The sequence below is a fragment of the Pristiophorus japonicus genome, chromosome 1, assembly GCF_044704955.1.
Source record: "Pristiophorus japonicus isolate sPriJap1 chromosome 1, sPriJap1.hap1, whole genome shotgun sequence".
Classification (NCBI taxonomy): Eukaryota; Metazoa; Chordata; class Chondrichthyes; family Pristiophoridae; genus Pristiophorus; species Pristiophorus japonicus.
Genome location: NC_091977.1, coordinates 339,941,901 through 339,959,650, shown reverse-complemented (window position 1 = coordinate 339,959,650; position 17,750 = coordinate 339,941,901). Strand labels below are relative to the sequence as shown.

The 17,750-nt window shown below is 44.9% G+C and overlaps 1 protein-coding gene across 8 annotated transcripts in view; it reads right to left on the bottom strand.

The window, feature by feature from the left end:
* Positions 1–17,750, bottom strand: part of LOC139273173 (TPR and ankyrin repeat-containing protein 1-like) — a 129,513-nt gene that overhangs the window by 87,226 nt on the left and 24,537 nt on the right. For 3 of the 8 annotated variants that reach the window (XM_070889711.1, XM_070889719.1, XM_070889776.1), the window contains exon 2: positions 2,790–2,979. The gene's annotated coding sequence lies outside the window, so the exon portion shown is untranslated. Of the gene's footprint in view, positions 1–2,789; positions 2,980–3,106; positions 3,409–17,750 lie in introns of those variants that run through there. The other 5 variants (XM_070889728.1, XM_070889737.1, XM_070889747.1 and 2 more) reach the window with 3 other exon arrangements.

The window sequence follows — 17,750 nt, the reverse complement described above, 5'->3', positions numbered from 1 at the left end:
ACCCCCCTCCCCCCCCCCCCCTCCCTCTGAGGCGACTGGACACGTTGCATGGCGCCAAATTTGAATTATACATCGGGGAAACTTTGGCAAACTATTTCTGGTGCATTTCTGTCCGAGTAAAACGGACATAACTCTGGCAATATGTCAGAAAACAGGCTTGGGCAAAATTGAGCCCTTGGTCTTGACGCTGTACGCAATTCCAGACTAGATCGTCTTGTCACATATTAAAAGTCTTGCATTTCGTGTGCACTTCATGTAAACATCCTACTTATTTCCTGTTGCAATTTAGCATATCCTCTGACACACTGAGCAATGCCACATGAGAAATCTGCTAGTATAGTACAAAATGTCACGAGCTCACCCTTAATTTTTATAGAAATCCTGATGAGCAAAGGCCCCTAACAGCATCACACTTGGCTGAAATTCCAGTGGCAGTACTGTGCAAGTTACATGGAGACCCGAGTGTTAGAGACATGGTCACAGTGAACATAGTTAACTTCTGAAAACCGGTCTCGGAAAAGATAGGTGACTCTTTTAACTTAATTTTTCCAGAGGGATCCCTTGCTTTTTGTGGTATATATCATTGATTTAGATTTGAATATAGGGAGTATGATTAAGAAGTTTGCAGACGATACTAAAATTGGCTGTGTGGTTGATAATGAAGAGGAAAGTCATGGGCTGCAGGAGGATATCAATCCACTGGTCAGGTGGGCAGAGCAGTGGCAAATGGAATTTAATTCAGAGACGTGTGAGGTGATGCACTTTGGGAGGGCTAATAAGGAAAGGGTATACACATTAAGCGGTAGGCTACTTAATAGTGTAGATGAACAAAGGGACCTTGGAGTGCTTGTCCACAAATCCCTGAAAGTAGCAGGCCAGGTGGATAAGGTGGTTAAGAGGGCATACAAAATGCTTGCCTTTACTGGCCGAATATAAGAGCAGGGAGGTTATGCTTAAATTGTATAATACTTTGGTTAGGCCACAGCTGGAGTACTGCGTGCAGTTCTGGTCGCTGTATTATAGGAAGGACGTGATTGCAGTAGAAAGAGTGCAGAGGAGATTTACTAGGATGCTGCCTGGAATGGAGAATCTTAGTTATGAGGACAGATTAGATAGGCTGAGTTTGTTCTCATTGGAACAGAGGAGGTTGAGAGGAGACCTCATTGAGGTGTACAAAATATTGAGGGACCTGGACATAGTGGATAGTAAGGGCCTATTTCCATTGGTGGAGGGGTCTATTACGAGGGGGCATAGTTTTACGGTGGTTGGTGAAAGGTTTAGAGGGGATTTGAGGGGGGGCTTCTTTACACAGAGGGTTGTGGGGACCTGGAACTCGCTGCCTGGAAGAGTGGTGGATGCAGAAACCCTCACCACTTTTAAGAGATGGTTGGATGGGCACTTGAAGTGCAGTAACCTGCAGGGTTATGGACCTAGAGCTGGTAATTGGGATTAGACTGGATGACCTTTTGTTGGACGGTGCCGATATAATGGTAAGTACTGCAGGGAATAGAATACGGCCAGGGTGATCTCCTGGACTAGTTTCGATCACCTGATTGGGTCGGAGAGGAATTTCCCCAGATTTTTTCTCCCTAAATTGGCCTGGGCTTTTAATCTGGTTTTTTTCCTCTCCCAAGAGATCACATGGCTCCGGTTGGGGTGGAGTGTAGAATGTTTCAGTATAAGAGGTGTCGCAGTTGTGTGAGCCGTTCCGTCATTGATCATAGGTTTATATGTAACCGTTAGGGCTGCTGACCAAGGGCTGTGTGGCTCTTTGTTGGCCGGCGTGGACACTATGGGCCGAAATGGCCTCCTTCTGCGCTGTAAATTTCTATGTTTCTATGAATAAATTCCTCTATATTTTGATGCAAACCGCTACAGCCTTCATCAAGAACATAAATCAATGCTGATTTTGCTAAAACAATTGGACGGCGGATCATAGTTTGGTCACTAACAACTCGGTGGTTTCATTTGGTAAAATGTTATGCTATCACTTGTCTCTCATGACCCCAATGATATTCTCTGTTGGCTATTAGCCATCTCATAAAAATTCTGCCCACTGCAGCTTGAAAAAATGTGGGCTTTTTTTTTAGTTACACATAAAAATGTAAGGGGAGGGATTTAATGAAGGTTTCCAAATCATAACACGTTCTGAGAGAGTAAGGACTGTAAGACACTGGCTGGCGAATCAGCAATATATGATCTGTTCTTTTTGGTCTATTGAAAATAGCTTGTTTACAGGACTTTACAGTCTGTTTCACTGTTGAATCTTTGACACCAATGAAGTTTCTTAAAGAAGACCGTGTTGTAGAGTGCTTTCATTGAGAGCTCAGAAGCAAATTATATGCAAGACCAGTATAACAAATTAGTCAACAATCTCCAACCTCTTCCCCCATTAGCAACAATTTCTTCCCTATGTATTGTGTTCCTGTTGAAGCTTGAAGGAACCTTCAAAACGCACCATCCTATCTGCTTTTTCCTCCCTACCTTCTTGTTGGGTTGAAATCAAAGTTCTCCACCTCTAACTTCTCTCCCAGGACTTCAAAACTGTGGAACCTAACCTCCCTCAGTTCTCCACCCTCCCCCCACCCACACCTACCTCCCCACCTTCCCAGTTTCCAGATTCATCTCAAATTTGTACTACAGGCCTCAACAAAGTTGCATTACCAAATGACTATCTTTTCTGCCCATAAGCAGCCTCCCTTCCACCTGCATTCAACAGGGCGTCAGCTCAAACATGACAACCCATCAATGTTTTTAAAAAGAAACTTGGTAGAAATATTTACACTTACTAAAAAAAAAAGCAGTCTCGAACCTGTAGTGCTAGGACCACATGCCGTCGGAGCTCACTCACCAAGCTCAGGACTTGGGTCCTTTTTGTGCTTTTATTTCTTACTCGCTGGCTTGTCCTGTTTGAATTTCCTGGGTCTGGAGGTTTGAAAGTGTTGTTCTTTGCACTGCTGGCTCATTGGTGGATAAAATCTAAATCAAAACAGCGAGATCGGTTAGTACCAGCAACTGGGGCTGCATCAAAAAAAAAAGCCAACTTTCTATGGCCCAGGATTCAGCTGAGAGGCACTAAACCACACGTCAATTAAAAAAGACTTACAAATTCCAAAATATCCGCTGGAGAAAAGGGTAATAAATCCTCGCACTGTCCTCAGCAAGTGCCCAGTGTGACTACTGGGAGCACGAATTTGATAATGTGGCCCCGGGGTGGCAACAACAAAAAGCTGAGATACCAAAAACAAAACCAGCAACTCGGCCAGGAAACTGAGCGGCGACGTTTGCGAAGTGAGGGCGGAAGTTGGTCTAAAATGCTGGGCTGGGGGAGGGCGCTGGGGAGAGCGAGAGGTGTGCGAAGCGCAGACTCTGCAACATCGCCCGAGCGGGAGGATCGGCACTGGGAGAGAGGGAGAGAGGGGAGTTACCACCTGCCCACAGCCTCCACTTACCTGTTGGACTGCTCACTGCTGCCTCTGCTCCAGCTCCAGCCCCAGCCCCAGCCCGGTCTCTGCAGACTGGAGACTCTGCAGCCACGTCATTCCCAGGAAAACAAAACTCAAAAAAAGCCCCAACATAAACAAACCACACGTGGAGCTTTCGATTCGTGTGTGTGTATATATATATATAAACCACACCCCGCAGGCAGCCTCGTCCTGCAATCATTGTGTTTAATATAGAAACTCAGAACTGGGTGCACGGTTTCACTTTCCGCCTGCGAAAGCCCCACTCGTGCTGCTCATCCTGCTGGTGAATAAAAGGCTTCAGCAAACCTGCAACTTGACCACATTGGAAAATCGTCATCCCGTCAGTTAGTTATGCTAAAACCACACAGTTCTTCTCCCTCCAAGACAGACATTTGCAGGAAAACTGTTCTTCTAACTGAAAATATACATTCACCCGAAGGAGAGATCATTTCCCGTGGCCCATCACAACAACAACTTGCATTTATAAAGCGCCTTTAACTTAGTAAAACGTCCCAACATGCTTCACAGAAGTGTTACCAGACTAAATTTGACACCCAGCCACCTTAGGGAAATATTAGGACAGCCGCTTGGTCAAGAGGTAGGTTTTAAGGAGAGGTGTAGTGAGTGAATTCCAGAGCTTAGGGTCTTGGCAGTTGAAAGCACAACCGCAATGACTCCAAAATGTCATCCTCTTTTTGAATAACTTTGGGCATAATTCCACTATAAGTTTAGTGTTGATGCAAAGTGTGTTTAGCTTTAGCACTAAATTTGTGCAGCATTCGAGCCCAGTCTGTCCTGAGAACAGTATTGCCAACTCTCACGAATCCATTGTGAGAGACACAATTTCAGAGTGAAATAAAGCATCACTTGCGATCTCACGATGAAACGCCTAAATCTCAGGAATTTGGGGGAGAAAAATGCCAATTTGCGCATACACGAAACAAAATACAGCGATTGATATTATTAGTGAAATCACAAACAAGTTCTTTGCAATTTAGCTTAAATGCCCGCCAGATGAAATCTCTATGACAGCATTTACAATATCATTGCATATAGACCAGAGTAACACATCTGTTGTCAACCATATTTGCCTTAAACATCTGCTACCAGTCCACTGACCTATCAGCAGTCATAACAGCGGTCTTCTTGAAGCCCATTCAAAGCTAACAAATTCTGCCAACTAGTAAACCAGTGTTGGCTGATGGCTTCAGTGTCCTACCATTCCCAGCTAAATGTGGCATTAAAACTGGTCAGTGCTCGGCTTCTGCAGATTTTAGCTATCACTGCTTGGTAAGTAGTTCATGCAAGATGCTGAAATTTTGGGAAAAATAGGTGTCAATTTTCCCCAGTGATTTGTGCCATTTTTTTGGCGCGCGCTGCTTTTTTTGGCCTAAATTTTAAAATCCAAGTTTCCCCAAAGATTGTGCGCCAGCGTGACTCAGTTACGATTTTTTTAGGTTAGTTTTTTTTTTGCATCATAGGGGACGTAACCTCACGTCTTCGCCAGTTTTTCACATTTATGCAAGTTTGGCCAACTTACATTTCTCCGAGGACGGCGTATGTGACCACTCCCAAAAAACATTCTGGGCACTTAAGAAAAACCAGCACACATCAAAAAATCAGCACAGAAAGACGATTTGTTTTTATGCAAAGTTTTGGAGGGAGTCAAGAACACATTCAATATGCATCATGAAGCTTAATTTTTTTCAAACTTAAAATGCAGAAAATGAAAGTTGAATGCAATTCTTGAATTTTTGATTTTTTCAAAGTGCCACGCCACCACCGAACGTCTCCAAACCGGACCCGAGGGAGAATCCGCTGGCAGAATCGCTCCCTCGCCCGGACACAGGGGCTCAGGTTCAAGCCTGGGGTGGGTGGAAGCCGAACTGAAGGGATGAGAACCCATACACTTTGCAGCAGCATCAAATGAAGCCCAGGGGGAGGGGGGTAGGGTGGGGGTGTTTTCCGATGTAAGTAAGCCTATTGCGCATGCCCAGACCTGGGTGTGAGGAGAGAGACAACAAAAAAGCTTGTCCTGCTGTTTTGAGCTTCTAGCAAAAGGTACAATTTAATCATGGGGGCAATACTGACAATGCCATACCTCGTGCAAGCCTTCTGCACGATGGTGCTGTGAAGGAGACAATTGATTTGATGTCTTCGCATGAGGAACCTCAGAGCACGCAAAATGATGGGCAGGAGGCCTTACCCACGTCGGGTATAGAAACATAAAAAATAGGTGCAGGAGTAGGCCATTCGGCCCTTCGAGCCTGCACCACCATTCAATAAGATCATGGCTGATCATTCCCTCAGTACTCCTTACCTGCTTTCTCTCCATACACCTTGATCCTTTAAGCCATAAGGGCCATATCCAACTCCCTATTGAATATATCTAACGAACTGGCATCAACAACTCTCTGCGGTAGAGAATTCTACAGGTTCACAACTCTTGAGTGAAGAAGTTTCTCCTCATCTCGGTCCGAAATGGCTTACCCCTTATCCTTAGACTATGACACCTGCTTCTGGGCTCCCCCAACATGGGGAACATTCTTCCTGCATCTAACCTGTCTAAACCCATCAGAATTTTATATGTTTCTATGAGATCCCTCTCATTCTTCTAAACTCCAGTGAATACAGGCCCAGTCGATCCAGTCTCACCTCATATGTCAGTCCTGCCATCCCAGGAATCAGTCTGGTGAACCTTTGCTGCACTCCCTCAATAGCAAGAATGTCCTTCCTCAGATTAGGAGACCAAAACTGAACACAATATTCCAGGTGAGGCCTTACCAAGGCCCTGTACAGCTGCAACAAGACCTCCCTGCTCCTATACTCAAATCCAATAGCAATGAAGGCCAATGTTCCATTTGCCTTCTTAACCGCCTACTGCACCTGCATGCCAACCTTCAATGACTGATGTATCATGACACCCAAATCTTGTTGCACCTCTCCTTTTCCTAATCTGCCGCCATTCAGATAATATTCTGCCTTTGTGTTTTTGCCACCAAAGTGGATTACCTCACATTTATCCTCATTATACTGCATCTGCCATGCATTTGCCCACTCACCTAACCTGTCCAAGTCACCCTGCAGCCTCTTAGTATCCTCCTCACAGCTCAAACCGCCACCCAGCTTAGTGTCATCTGCAAACTTCGAGACAGGCATTCATACCTGAACCTGAGTGATGCAGACTGTGAGAGAAGGCTGCATTTCCACAAAGAAGTTGTAACCGAGATGTGTGTGTTAGTAAAAGCAGACCTGCAATCTAGAAGTTTCTGGAGGACTGCTTTGTCAGTTGAAGTGAAGGTTACAGCTACACTTTCATTCTATGCATGGGGATGTGTGCGAAATTAGGGATGCGTGCAATAAAGGTACAGCCGTTATCATGGGTGACTTTAATCTACATATTGATTGGGCTAACCAAACTGATAGTAATACGGTGGAGGAGGATTTCCTGGAGTGTATTAGGGATGGTTTTCTAGACCAATATGTCGAGGAACCAACTGGAGGGCTGGCCATCCTAGACTGGGTGATGTATATCGAGAATGGACTAATTAACAATCCTGTTGTGCGAGGCCCCTTGGGGAAGAGTGAACATATGGTAGAATTCTTTATTAAGATGGAGAGTGACAGTGTTAATTCAGAGACTAGGGTCCTGAACTTAAGGAAAGATAACTTCGATGGTATAAGACATGAATTGGCTAGAATAGACTGACAAATAATACTTAAAAGGGTTGATGGTGGATAGGCAATGGCAAACATTTAAAGAGCACATGGATGAATTTCAACAATTGTACATCCCTGTCTGGAGTAAAAATAAAACGGGGAAGGTGGCTCAACCGTGGCTAACAAGGGAAATTAGGGATAGTATTAAATTCAAGGAAGAGGCATATAAATTGTCCAGAGAAAGCAGCAAACCTGAGGACTGGGAGAAATTTAGAATTCAGCAGAGGAGGACAAAGGGTGTAATTAGGAGGGAGAAAATAGAGTATGAGGTGAAGCTTGCTGGAAACATAAAAACTGACTGCAAAAGCTTGTGTCGATATGTAAAGAGAAAAAGATTAGTGAAGACAAACGTATGTCCCTTGCAGTCAGAATCAGGTGAATTTATAATGGGGAACAAAAAAACGGCAGGCCTATTGAACAAATACTTTGGTTCTGTCTTCACGAAGGAAGACACACATAACGTTCCGGAAATACGAGGGGACCAAGGGTCCAGCGAGAAGGAGGAACTGAAAATAATCCTTATTAGTCAGGAAATTGCGTTAGGTAAATTGATGGGATTGAAGGCCGATAAATCCCCAGGGACTGATAGTCTGCATCCCAGAGTACTTAAGGAAGTGGCCCCAGAAATAGTGGATGCATTGGTCATCATTTTCCAACAGTCTATCGGCTCTGGATCAGTTCCTGTGGACTGGAGGATAGCTAATGTAACACCACTTTTTAAAAAAGGAGAGAGAAAACAGGGAATTATACGCCTGACATCAGTAGTGGCGAAAATGTTGGAATCAATTATTAAAAATGAAATAGCAGCGCATTTGGAAAGCAGTGACAGGATCAGTCCAAGTCAGCATGGATTTATGAAACGGAAATCATGCTTGACAAATCTTCTGGAATTTTTTTGAGGATGTACAAGTAGAATGGACAAGGGAAAACTAGTGGATGTGGTGTATTTGGACTTTCAAAAGGCTTTTGACAAAGTCCCTCACAAGAGATTGGTGTGCAAAATTAAAGCACATGGTATTGGCGGTAATGTATTGACGTGGATAGAGAACTGGTTGGCAGACAGGAAGCAGAGAATCGGGATAAACGGGTCCTTTTCAGAATGGTAGGCAGTGACTAGTGGGGTGTCGCAGGGCTCAGTGCTGGGACCCCAGCTATTTAAAATATACTTTAATGATTTAGATAAAGGAATTGAGAGTAATATCTCCAAGCTTGCAGATGACACTAAGCTGGGTGGTGGTGTGAGCTGTGAGGAGGATGCCAAGAGGCTGCATGGTGACTTGGACAGGTTAGGTGAGTGGGCAAATGCATGGCAGATGCAGTATAATGTGGATAAATGTGAGGTTATACACTTTGGTGGCAAAAACACGAAGGCAGAATATTATCTGAATGGCGGCAGATTAGGAAAAGGGGAGGTGCAACGAGATCTGGGTGTCATGGTACATCAGTCATTGAAGGTTGGCATGCAGGTGCAACAGGAAGTTAAGGCGGCAAATGGAACATTGGCCTTCATTGCTATTGGATTTTGAGTATAGGAGCAGGGAGGTCTTGTTGCAGCTGTACAGGGCCTTGGTAAGGCCTCAGCTGGAATATTGTGTTAGTTTTGGTCTCCTAATCTGAGGAAGGACGTTCTTGCTATTGAGGGAATGCAGTGAAGGTTCACCAGACTGATTCCTGGGATGGCAGGACTGACATATGAGGAGAGACTGGATCGACTGGACCTGTATTCACTGGAGTTTAGAAGAATGAGAGGGATCTCACAGAAACATATAAAATTCTGACGGGACTGGACAGGTTAGATGCAGGAAGAATGTTCCCGATGTTGGGGGAGCCCAGAACCAGGGGTCACAGTCAAAGGATAAGGGGTAAGCCATTTAGGACCAAGATGAGGAGAAACTTCTTCACTCAAGAGTTGTTAACCTGTGGGATTTTCTTCCGCAGACAGTTGTTGATGCCAGTTCGTTAGATATATTCAAGAGGGAGTTGGATATGGCCCTTACAGCTAAAGGGATCAAGAGGTATGGAGAGAAAGCAGGAAATTGGTACTGAGGTGAATGATCAGCCATGATCTTATTGAATAGTGTTGCAGGCTCAAGGGGCCGAATGGCCTACTCCTGCACCTATTTTCTATGTTTCTATGCAACAGATATCTGCATTCGGCAGGTGACTGCTGCACTATATGCCCGGAGGAATGACTACATCAAGTTCCCCATGACCGCCTAGGCAATGCGTGAAAGGGCTGTGGGCTTCTCCAGGATTGCTGGCTTCCCAAAGGTACAGGACTGCATTGATTGTAGCCATATTGTCTTGCGAGCACCTGTGGAGGATTCAGAGATGTACAGGAACAGAAAAGGTTTCAGCTCCATTAATGTGCAGCTCGTGTGTGACGACATGCATCGCATCATGGCAATTGATGCAAGATACCCTGGAAGCACCCATGAGAGCGCTATATCTACCATGTTTCAGCAGCAGGCAGAAGGACAGAGCCGGCTACTGGGAGACAAAAAAGGGTACGGCCTCGTCAACTGACTCATGATGTCGCTACGCGTAACCTAGATGGAAGCTGACCGGGAATACAACATGTCGCACATTGTGACCCGCAGCATAAGGGAGAGGGCCATTGGCATCTTGAAACAGCATTTCCGATGCCTGGACCATTCCGGAGGCTACTTGCAATAGTTCCCTGAGATTGTCGGTCAGTTCACTGTTGTGTGCTGCATGCCTTAGCCATCATGAGGCAGCAGCAGCTGGTAGTAGAAGACCCACCTGAGGTGATAGTGGCTGATGATAAGGAGGAAGATGCAGATGACGAGGAGGAGGAGGACGAGGAAACCATGCAACTACCCGAACCCAGAGGAGGGCGAGCTGTCGTGCCCCTTTAACGGTTGCTCAAACCGTGCGCCAGCAGCTCATCCGTGAACGCTTTGCTGACTGAAGGCTCAGCGGCAACTATTCCAAATGGACCATGTTTACTGTTTGGACCTGTTCCATAATGTTGTGTTGTGTTAATGGAACAAATAATGGAAATGATTCAGTTATAATTTAAAATATATTTTATTCAAAAGTTTAACACTGGTTTGTACTTAACTTTAATAAAAATATTCTTGTATCAAACTTAAGTTTTCATTTAAGATCACTTACAAACTTTTAAACTCGTAAATTTACATAACTTACAAAAATCTTTTAATTTGAGAACAGTTACAACAGTAACAATAACAAAGCAGCAAAAAAACACTGCACCCATCTCTCCTCCACCTTATTCTAAGACTGCCCGCTGCGCTTGGTCTTGGTGACTCCACCCCAGCCCACAGGCGGTGGCGCAGCGTTTCTCGGGTTGGTACCAAGCTTATTTTTTCAAATATCTCGGATAATGCGCACTTCTTGATTTGGGGCGGGGGGGGGGGGGGGGAGGGGGTCAGGCAGTAATGTGCAAGGCTCGGCTTGGCTACCACCAACATTCCCTCCCTCAGGTTCAGACAGTGTCTCAGCTACCTGTGACATTCCCGCCCTCATGTTGACCAGTGTGTCAACTACCTGCAACATTCCCTCCCTCATGTGCACCGACATTGTATCAGCTACCTGCGACAGTCCCTCCTTCATGTTCCCGGACAGTGTTCCCATTTCTGGTGAGAGTGTTGTTACTTCTCCCGACAGTCCCGATACCTCATCATCCACCCCACTGATGGTGTCCAGGATTGATCCTGTAAGGTCAATGCTCTCTGCACTCATTGCCATCATCTGAACTGCATCCGTTAGATCCTGCACCTCAGGAGAGCGCTTTTGAGCTCTCCTTCCCCTCCTCACCCTGGGTGTGGCTCGCTGCATCCCACTGGGACCCGCAGCCTCGGACGGTGGGGCCCTGGGTGTGCCTCGCTGCATCCCACTGGAATCCCCAGCCTCGGATTGTGGGAAACCATGGAATGTCCCACCAACACTCGTACGACTCAGGAAAGGGGCTGGCACCTCAATGGGCGGCACCTGCACCTCCTCCAGAGCGAGTACAACAGTGGGGGCTTCATCCATCACTTCCTCCTCCACCTCATGCTCTTGGTCTGGAAGGTGGGATTGGAAGATGTTCTCTTCTTCAGACTCGTCCGTGTCTGAATCTTCTTCTGCATCGGGTTCAGCTTCGTCAGGGTTGGCCTCAAGTTCTGCAAAATATAACAGAACAGACAAATAGTTGGTAGCAGAGGAGGGGGCAGGGGTGGCATGAGTAGGCTCACACAGCGCAGGCAGCAGGCTGATTTGAAGGACCACGATGAATGCTAGCACATTGCATCAACCGAAGTGTAGCTGATGAAGACATCGCCATGAACCGAAGCATGGCTAGCTCGCGCAGTACTTAACATTTAGGAAAGCCAGACTGTGGAATGTGAAGGACTTACCCTCCCCCTGGAGTGTGGGCCCAGCTTGTGCAGTGGTGGTTGCTTTTCTCCAAGCAGGACCCATCAAAGCAGCGACCCTCTCTTCCAAGGGTGTCAGTGTGAGCAGAATTGCCGGGCCTCCTTCTGTTCAAATTCTTTCCCTTTTGTTGTGTGTAACCTTCCTCTGCAAAGATGAAAATATAACTTTTTAAAGAGAGGGCGTCTTTCTGCTGGGTGGGACATATATAGATGGTCACATTTACAATTGCAATTCCATTGAATAAATGAAAATATTACTTATACTAACTACTTGGCCAAGGTCCTGCCACTTCCTTTTGCACTGGTCTCCAGACTTTGGAGTGGTCACCACTGCACAGTAATCTTCTGCAAGTTGGTTCCAGTGTTTCTTCATTTCTTTTGGTGAGACTTTTGTGTGACCTCTGCTGGTGTCCAGCTCGTGCCATCTGGCGACACTTACAGTAACTAGTGCCTCCACTTCATCCTGTAAGAAATTCTTGGTCCTTGAGCCGCGTTGCATCTTCTATTGCAGCTCCGATTTTTCCACTGAGAATTAAAGTTCTCACACACAACTGGCTCTTTAAAAATGGCCGAATGCAGACCGGGAGGTGTATTGGGCATGCGTTCCCATAGCAATCATGTCAAAAACGTCATTTTTTTTATCGCACGTGCGCAGAAGGCGGGGGGAGATGGGGCATCATTTTTTCGGCGCAGACATTAGGCTCCATCCACCGAAGCTAAAAGGACAGGCTGTGTCCTTTTCAAAAAAATAGAATGGGGAAACTTGCTAGTTAGTTTTTTGGATTAGTCGGGGCCCAAAAAGACAGGCATAACTCTTGCAGTATGCCAAAAAATGGCATTGGGGAAAATTGAGCCCTTAGAATGAAGTTTAATTAAAGAATGTGTTGAACTTGCTAATAGCCGACTGACTGCTAAATTCTACATATGCAGTTGAATTGTAGCAATTGTTGCATTATGGGTTTATATTTTGTTTTTGCTAGTACTGTAGCACAAACAACGTTCCAATAAATGAACAGCCATTTTAACACCTAATTTCAATCTTTCCTGGTCTGTTGTGGTTTAATTACACTGGTATATCGAAGAGTGTTGAACACTGGCTTACAGATTATGTTATCTCAAAAGGAGGAAATTAATTGGACAGCAACAACAACAACATGCATTTATATAGCACCTTTAAAGTAGTAAAACGTCCCAAGGTGCTTCAGAGGAGCATTTTCAAACAAAATTTGACACCGAGCCACACAAGGAGATATTAGGGCAGATGACCAAAAGCTTAGCCAAAGAGGTGGGCTTTAAGGAGTGTCTTAAAGGAGGAAAAAGAGAGGTAGAGAGGCGGAGAGGTTTAGCGAGGGAATTCCAGAGCTTCGGGCCTAGGCAGCTAAAGGCACGTCCGCCAATGATGGAGCGACTAAAATCGATAATGGGCAAGAGGCGCGAATTGGAGGAACACAGAGATTTTGGAGGGTTACAGGGCTAGGGGGAGGTTATGTTCCGGAAAGAGTAACAGTCAAAGGCAGAGCGAGGCCGGCCTGTGAGTGACGTGATAGCACGGTCATCGATCCACCTACTCCTGCTCCTATTTCCTGTTTCATGTGTCAGTAATCGGTTAGTGACAGCCGAATGCTTTTCCTGTCCGGGAGCAAAGATCACAGAATGCGCTTCCTGTCTGGAAGCAAAGGTCAGCGAGATGTCGGGTCAGGAAAAAAATAGCAACTCATGATTTCTATACCAAATCTTGTGCCTTCAGTTGCCTAGGCCATAAGCTCTGGAATTCCCTCGCTAAACTTCTCCCCCTCTCTTTCCTCCTTTAATAAGCTCATTAAAACCTTCCTCTTTGGCCAAGCCTTTGGTCACCTGCCCTAATATCTCATGTGGCTCAATAATGCTTTTCTGAAGCGCCTTGGGATGTTTTACTACTTTGAAGGTGTTACCCTATATATAAATGCAAGTTATTGTTGTTGCTTTTTACTCCATGTTTACATTACATTTACACTACAACTAAAGCACACTGACGCTACAGTTACGATTATAAATGCGCCCTTAAAAGTCACAGGAATTACAGCACAGATGGGCGGGCCCCATTGAACCACCACCCCTGTGCAACTTGCCTTGTATTTCCAGCATTTTCTATTCAGCATTTACTGTTTTTTTTTATTCATTCTGGGGATTTGGGTGTTACTGGCAAGACTAGCAATTATTGCTCATCCCTAGTTGCCCTCAAGAAGGTGGTGGTGAGGTTTCTTCTCGAACCGCTGCAGTCAGTGCGGTGAAGGTACTCCCGTAGTGCAGTTCGGTAGTGGGTTCCAGGATTTTGACTCAGCGACGATGAAGGAACAGTGATATGTCCAAGCCAGGATACTGTGTGACTTGGAGGGGAACTTGGAACATTTAAGTTTATAAATTTGAGTCATGACGCCTTATCTGACTGTTGTCTAGTCATAAGAGTAATTTCGCAGAAAGTAAATCTAGCATATATTCCGTCAAATAATGTTTTTCAAAGGCACCATACTTGCAAGTATGGCCTCGGGAGCATCACACCTCAGGTAAATATCAGTGACGAGCAGCACATAACTGGCTAAACATGAACGAAAAGCATTTGATTCAGTCTGCAAATACCAACGAGTTCCTAACAATAGGAAATGGAGTGATCAAATCACTTATTTATTCCCCCCACCCCCATCTCAAACTGGCAAGTATCAGAAACCGACCAATCAAATCATTCAAATAAATTTAAGCGCTTAGTTGGAGAACCATCTTGATTTTCCAGTTGGCTTGGGTTGATATTTTTGCACCGGGTGTTTCAAACGTAGTCCATGTTATTTAACTCTTTTACTAAGATGGTAGTAAAAATTGAAACAAGCCATTTATTACCTTTTAAAAAATTATGGAAGTGAAAGCCTTGATGCTGCTGTGCGAATAACACCATGCAACCTGCTAACTTTCAATTAAATAGAGAAGTGAGCAATTTTGCAGAAATAAGTAGCATTTGGACAGGTAAAGATTGCAAATGGTGCCAGCATGTCTTCAATTGAGTCAAGATTCCACGGCCAAATTGAGCATCGCAATACACTATCAGACTTGAACCAATTTCTCCTATTACACTTTACAAAGTTGTTTGGCCCCATCAACACAAGAAGGGCTACTAGGCATCCACAAAGTAGAATTCCACTTCACAAGTGGATAGAATAATGGAGGTGGATTTTCCAGGTGAAGATGGATTTCAGAAACAACCTACAGAATGTAGCAGGTAGATGAGGGGGCCCAAGGACAAATCCTTGACGGACTCTAAATATAACTGTGCAGGGTGGGAAAGGAAGCCATTGCTGGAGATGATCTGGCTATAACTGGATAGTTCAGTGTGGAACCAAGCGAGGGCAATCCTACTGAGCTGGACAACAGAGGAAAGACACTGGAGGAGATGATGAAGTCGACCTTGTCAAAGGCAATAAAGAGGAGAATGGATAATGCCCCATGGTCATGATCAGTCACAGAGGATGTCATTTGTGACTTTGATTATGGCCATTTCAGTGCTGTGGCAGGCCAGAAACCTGATTGGAGATTCAAAAATGGAGTTGCAAAAAGATGGGTGTGGATATGGGAGACCGGGGTGGGGGGGGGGGGGGGCGGTGATGATGGCATTTTTGAAAGCAGAGAGAACTATTTAGAAAGTCAGCTAGCATGGGGGACAGTAAGGGAAGTTGGGTGGTCAGCAGTTTGGTGGATATTATGGTCAAGAGAGCAGGAGGTAGGTCTCATGGACAAGATGAGTTCAGAGAGGAAAGAAACTGAAAACATGGGTTTACAGCTAAGGCAGGGGGTAGCAGCAGAGGCAACTGAGTGGATGGTCTCAATCTTAGTAACAAAGAAGACCACAAGCTTCTCGGAAATTGCTGGAGGTGTGGCTGAAGGAGACACGAGAGAGGAATTTAAGGAGACGTTTGATAGTGGAGAAGAGTAGTCAGTGGCTATCTTTGCTGTCCAGGATGATCCTAAAGGAAAATTAAGGTCAGAAGTCCAAATTGGATTGTGATATAGCAGAATATTTCCCAAGAACATTTCCTGATATGGGAACCTGCAATGCCTGGAATGTGAACCAATGAGTTTCAAGTGTAAACTTTTGAAATATTGGAAAGATTAAAGAAGCAAAGCAGCCCCACAAACTGAGAGGTATCTCTATGTGAAACAAATAGTGAATATGTTCCATCAGCATTATTGGGCTTACTTGTAGATTTCCTTTAGTTTTCACCACGGAAAATAAAAGTATTTTTTTAACTGTTCAATAGGCAGACTGTACAGAAGGCTCCTTGAACAGGGAAAGGATTTGTTCTTGTAATTAATGCAACAGACCCCCCCCCCACCACCCCCCCCGCAAGGATGTGAGGTTGGTTTGTAGGACATCAGAGAACCAAGACCGACAAGGCCAGCAATGGGTTACAAAGACTAGAGTTACACATTTCATTTTCATAAAATCAAAGGGAGGAATTGCTTCGAGGATTCTGCTCTCACACCAATGACAAGCTGTCATGCATCTTGGCCTATCCCTCCCGACAACAGAACTTTGAATACATTTGCTACTCTGGGTTCCAAAAAAAACACAATACTGCATAATCTCAGGTTTCATAGACTAAGTCACCACCAAGCAGCCATAAAAAGTACAACTTCTGGAGTCTGCCACTACACTGCCCATCTGCCCAGACAGTGGGATAAACATCCAATTATTACTGATCAACCACAAATACTGACAGAAAAGGTTCTTTCCCATTTATGTTAGAAATATACAACAGTGGGCCACCTCAGTGATTCAGTGGGAAACCTCATCACCCACCTGTAAGAAATAATAGTCTTATAATAAAATACGGGTTCTCCTAGCTTAGCAATCCACCTGAATTGAATGCACAGAACAATTATAATCATGTCAGATAAAGATTTTCACAGAGAGCTCGTTACAAGGACATAACACATAACAGGCCTTCGAGTAGGCATAGCTGGGCCTGATAAGGGGTTGAGTAAGGAGCCTCATGATAAACAAACTGTCTAGGAGGAGGTAGCAAGATGTCCAAACAAGAGATAAGCAAAGGAATGATCTCATGGGACTGGTAAGAGTCTGTCATAGGTACATATTCCCCGTAATTGGACAATTGAGTGGGTAAAGGCAATTAAACAAATGATTGACGTGAGATATCCACCGATCCCCTAAAGTAATGTATAAAATTGGCAGTCGAAAGGGGAAGACAGGAGGATTGGGGAGAGCTTCCCCAAGGTGGATCCATGCTAGCTTCGGCTTAACATCTTGGTCAACTCGAGAGATCCATCCGGTCCGGGATCGGTAAACCGTTCGTGCCTGTTACGGATTGTATGTCTACTATGTCTATCCTGATTATGTGTTGTATTTGATTGTAGTTGAACTGTCGCTCCTCAATAAAACTGCCTATGACTCCTCGACCCTTTTGTTTAATCTGTGACTGGTGATCCATTCTTACACACCTGCACAGATAGAAGGGCAAGAAGAGCGAAAGTAGCAGTTGGAGAAAGGCAGCAAACAATCCATTTCAGTTGATTTTCATAATGCCAAAGCAGGATATTGTGCAGGGGGTAGATAAGAAACAGTGGTCAGAAGAGGCCAATGGAGTGGAAACAGATAGAGCTTAAGAGCTAAGACTGATGGGAAGAAAAAGTCTAGGTCAGCTGAACTTCCAAGCTGAACAGGATGTGGGCAGGATGATTACCAATGAATGGGCATTCAGAACAACAATTGAGTCTGCATTAGTGCCAGTCTGATCAACAAATAAGCAGAGGCAATGCAAATGAGGAACATTTAAGTTGCCATAATTGGCCATTTAGAAGGAACCTTACCAACCTACCTGTCGCAGATGCATCTGTCCATGACAGCATTAGTAACAGTAACCACAACCACCACAAAGACATTGTGGAGACGAAGTCTCGTCTTCACACTGAAGACACCCTCCCATCGTGTTGTGTGACACTACCACCGTGCTAAATGGGATAGATTCAGAACAGATCTAGCAGCTCAAAACTGGGCATCCATGAGGCACTGTGGGTCATTATCAGCAGCAGATTTATATTCCACCACAATCTGTAACCTCATGGCCCGGCATTTCCCTCACTCTACCATTACCATCAAGCCAGGTGACCAACTCTGGTT